Below are 5,122 nucleotides of genomic sequence, written 5' to 3' on the forward strand. Positions count from 1 at the left end.
TAGAATAAGTCTCCAATATTTGCTCCTTTTCCAGCCCAGAATTCCAGCTGCCGGCATTCTCCTTCTTCATGGAAACCTTGTAAAATAAGAGAGAATAGGCATAAGTATTGTGATATAATGTGTAATAACAGCCCATAATGCAATAAATATCAATATAAAAGCATGATGCAAAATGGATGTATCAGGACGGAGGGGCCGGGTAGTTGTACAGTGCGGTGGTATTCAAGAGCTCAATGACAAACGACAACAGATATTTGGCTTCCCTTACAATTTTGCTCGTTCATTATCGCACACAGTTCATCTCCGTCGCTTCCGAAAATAGTGTGCGCTGAGCCTATAGTGTGTTGCGTTATGATTGGCCGGAACCCCAGCCACGCGGATCGCGTGTGTGCACCGTAGGATGCACTGCGATCGAACGGCAATCCACGTCCCTCACATCACACCTGTGCACCTATAGCTGGATTGGATTTATATGCGCTAAATGCCTAGAAAATGCACATAATCCCCTAAATATGGTAAATGATCCCGGAAAAAAACCAAATTTAAACACGGTGATTTGCAGGGTGTATGTTCGTCATAGAAAATAACTCTAGGGCAAAGAACAAAGAAAATTTGGATTCCCCTTCAATCTTGGTGATTTCCCTCTCGAAAGCATGGAACTTCTTTGGTGATTGTTTGATTTATGAAGGCCGTGCATGCCAACATAAGCCAAACCTTCTCTAATTTTACCAGTGCATGGTGAGGTCATACCATGGCACACCATGCCAGGCGTCATGTTTTTCAAGCATGTACTTCCGTTTTTCTATAGTTGAAACCCAAATAAACAAACTTTTGTGGTTGACTATTGCCACACATTTCATCGAAATATCCGTCCCCCCCTTGTAAAAGGTATGAGAATTTACTAAATGGCACGAGCATGGTTTTCCAGGCCGTTCTTGTGCACCCTTTCATGCACCGATTGTTTGAACTTGGATTGTGTGCATTAATGCCTAGGAAATGCACATAATCCCCTAAATATGGCAAATGAACCCGGAAAAGTGCCAAATTTGAACACTGTGATTTGCAGGTTGTATGTTCATCATAGAAAAAAAAACTCATGGACAAAGGACAAAGGAAATTTGGATCCCCCTTTAATCTTGGTGATTTCCCCCTCGAAACCATGAAACTTCCTCGGTGATGGTTCAATTTATGAAAGGCATGCATCACGACATAATGAAAACATTCTCCAATTTTTACCAGAGCATGGTGAGGCCATACCATGGCACCACGCCAGGTGTCATGTTTTCCAACCATGTGTTTCATTTTTTGTATAGTTGTTAACCTAGTAAACGACGTGTTTATGGTTGACTATTGCCACACATTTTCTTGAAATATCTGCCCATTCCTTGTAAAAGGCATGAGAATGTACTAAATAACATGAGCATCGTTTTCCAGACCGTTCTTGTGCACCTTTTCATGCACCGATTGTTTTAATTTGAATTATGTCCATTAATGCCTAGAAAATGCACATAATCCCCTAAATATGGTAAATGGGCCCGGAAAAATGTCAAATTTGAACACGTTGCATTTGAGGCAGTATGTTGATCGTTGAAAAAAACTAAATGACAAACTAGGACAGAAATTTGGATTCCCCTTCAATCTTGGGGATTTCCCTCTCGAAAGCATGTAACTTCCTCGGTGATGGTTCGATTTATGAAGGGCGTGCATGACGACATAAGCCAAACCTTCTCAAATTTTTACCAGGGCATGGTGAGGTCATACCATGGCACCATGCCATGCGTCATGTTTTTAAGCATTTATTTCATTTTTTCTATAGTTGAAAACCCAACAAACAAACATTTGTGGTTGACTATTGCCACACATTTCATCGAAATATCTGTCCATTCCTTGTAAAAGGCATGAGAATTTACTAAATGGCATGAGCATGGTTTTTCCAGGCCGTTCTTGTGGACCCTTTCATGCACCGATTGTTTGAACTTGAATATGGCAAATGCTTAAAAACTATAGAAAAGTGCCTAGGAAATTTGGATTCCACTTCAATCTTGGTGATTTCCCTCTCGAAAGCATTGAACTTCCTCGGTGATGGTTCGATTTATGAAGGGTGTGCATGACAACATAAATCAAACCTTCTCAGCTTTTAACCAGGGTACGGTGAGGCCATACCATGGCACAATGCTAGGCGTCATGTTTTTCAAGCACATATTTCATTGTTCTGTAGTTAATAACCCAGTAAATGACGCGTTTGTGGTTGACTATTGCCACGCATTCCATTGAAATATCTACCCATTCCTTGTAAAAGGCTTGAGAAATTACTAAATACCATGAGTATGGTTTTTCCAGACCGTTCTTGTGCACCCTTTCATGCACCGATTGTTTGAATTTGAATTATGTGTATTAATGCCTACAAAATGCACATAATCCCCTAAATATTGTAAATGAACCCAGAAAAGTGTCAAATTTGAACATGGTGATTAGCAGGGTTTATGTTCATCGTAGAAAAAACTCATGGATGAAGGACAAAGGAAATTTGGATTCCCATTCAATCTCGGTGATTTACTATCGCACACGATTCATCTCCATCGCCTCTGCGAACTGTGTGTGTTCACTCACACATGCAAAAGGAAAAAAGAAAACCCTCGCCCACTTCGTCCCCACTCACTCGCCGTGGACTCCTCCGCAACTCTGCACCCTAAGCTCGACGGCTGTTGGCGGCGGGCGTAGGTCGCACTCCAAACGGCACCGGATTTCGCCGCCTATCTACACCGACATTCTAGACTCTGGTCGACTGGGGTTTTCTGCGGGATTGGGCTAAGGATTTTTCTCATGGAGAAGGTAATCAACATAATTAGTGAAATATTCACTCATCTCTTATCATAGTTCGTTCGTCGCTGTTAATCAACCGGCGGAAATCGCCGTGCAATCATTTTTGTTCTAGCTGATTCGTGGGTGTTCATTCATGTGTCCACAGTGCGAGCACAAATCGGGAAACTATGGTCGTGGCCATTCGAAAACGAAGTTCTATCTCACCATTCCGGATGACTTCAGGGAGCGCTCGGTATGTTCAATATCTCAACCTACCACGGTTGCCATGGCCTAAATTTGTGAACATATACCGTCTGTTGCTACATTATCTATATATTTGCATCAAATCTTTGTTACATTATATATTTTTAATTCTATATTTTTGTACTTTGCTTTCATCTATATATATATTGATATGTTCTATCAGTTACTCCCATATCTGCATCTTGCTCTGTTATTTCAATATATCTAATTTACGATCTTAATTTTCATTTCAAGCAGTACATCCCTTGCTTTGCAAGAACAGGAGTAGAAGGAAATCTTGGGCTTTACTTTGCTGATGACTCCTAGGATGTCATATTGACAACGCAGCATGGATTTACAATGACGGTTAGCGTAAAACTTGATAAAGATGGTCACTCCTATTTTAATGCAGACCTTTGGAGAAAAATGTCTAAGTGTTATGAACTGAAAGCTGGCAATAAAATTCTAGTGCGTGCACCACAGCCTGGTCTAATAAACATGGATGTTTACTTCCCCAATGTCATCAGCCGATCAAAGTCTGATCGAGGTTAGTGTCCTTTCAACTTTCTCCATGTTGTCATATTACTATTTAATCAACCAACTGATCACTATTTAAGCAACCAATTGTGATATCATATTCTGACTCCGTTCCTAGGCGGTAACAAATTCTATTTACCAATTTATGTGCACTATATATTCTTATGCCATGTTCTGAATAAATAATACCTTTCCACCTTTTAAGCAGGATATGTTGGATGCATAGTGAACGGTCTATATGTTACTAAGCGTACCAAATTTCACTGGAAGGACATGAAGCATGTCATAAACTTTGTTGATAATCTGACAGAGATAGCACATCGTATGAACGCTGGATTTTGGATGAGATTAATTAGACCTATGGTGCACACACTGAACAAGACCAATTGTGTGCACAAAACACTGGTAAAAAGTCTTATTTTAATGTTGATGCTCATAAACCATATATATATCTTCAACGATATGTTACAATTGTTTTTTTATTCTACATGCCAACAGAAATTGCCCCTTGTAGCAGTTCCTGGATCGATTTCCCGGTGTGGTCAAATTACACTTATGCCTGCTAATAACGCCAAAGTGATTGCAAGGTACTGCATTTCCCATAGAATGGAACCATTCAAATTAACAAGTTCTCGCTTCTTGTGGCAATGCATCCATATTGGAAAATTGGAGACACTGTTCTACTCATGCTCTACCAAGGCACTTGAGGGCGCTTCCTTTTCATTGACGAGATGCCGAGTCGCCGTGATCAAGCTGCTTCCAGTGGATAGTTTTGGTTGTTGGCCCTCAGCCTCTTAAAATGTGCTAGCTGTTACTATATATGTTAAGTATGTAGATATGGACCATATGGTTGTTGGACCTTAGCCTCTTAAAATGTGATAGTTGTTACTATGTTAAGTATGTAGATATGGACCATATGGTCGTCAAAACCGTGTTATGAAGATCATCCTTTTGTTGAATAGTGTAACCACTATATATATGTGACTCAAATGTTGTTACCCAAGTTCATAAATTTTCATGGAAAGTATTAGTATCATACACAGTTCATTGAGTTTAAGCGTGTGCCCGATGTCCATAAGGCATTTGCATATTAACTGTTCATATTGCAAATTCACACACATGTTAACATAAGGAAACGTATGTGTAACATACTAATCATTGCATACGAGTACTCGCAGACACATCGTGTGCGATACTCCTAGCCAACGCAAGCAACTAGTTTGAATTTTTCAAAAAAAAATTGTACACATAGAATCGCACACGAAGTAACTATATTGACCGTCTGTGTTGTGATTTCTCATCGCAAATAGTTCATCTGAGTCGGCTGTTTGCCACGTATCACACACATCTTGTTTACACGACTCGTTGTGTTCTTTTGGCTCATCGCAAATAGTTCATCCATGTGAACTGTATGCGGCATATCACACACATCTTGTTAAGTTGAACCATTTCTATTGTGTTCCCTAATCGAAAACAGTTCATCCGAGTTAACCGTATGCCGTATATCGCACACACATTGATATGGCTGCCCATTTCTGTT

Source organism: Triticum urartu, chromosome 1A, assembly GCF_056163025.1.
Source record: "Triticum urartu cultivar PI428250 chromosome 1A, HENAU_Tu73, whole genome shotgun sequence".
Taxonomy (NCBI): domain Eukaryota; kingdom Viridiplantae; phylum Streptophyta; class Magnoliopsida; order Poales; family Poaceae; genus Triticum; species Triticum urartu.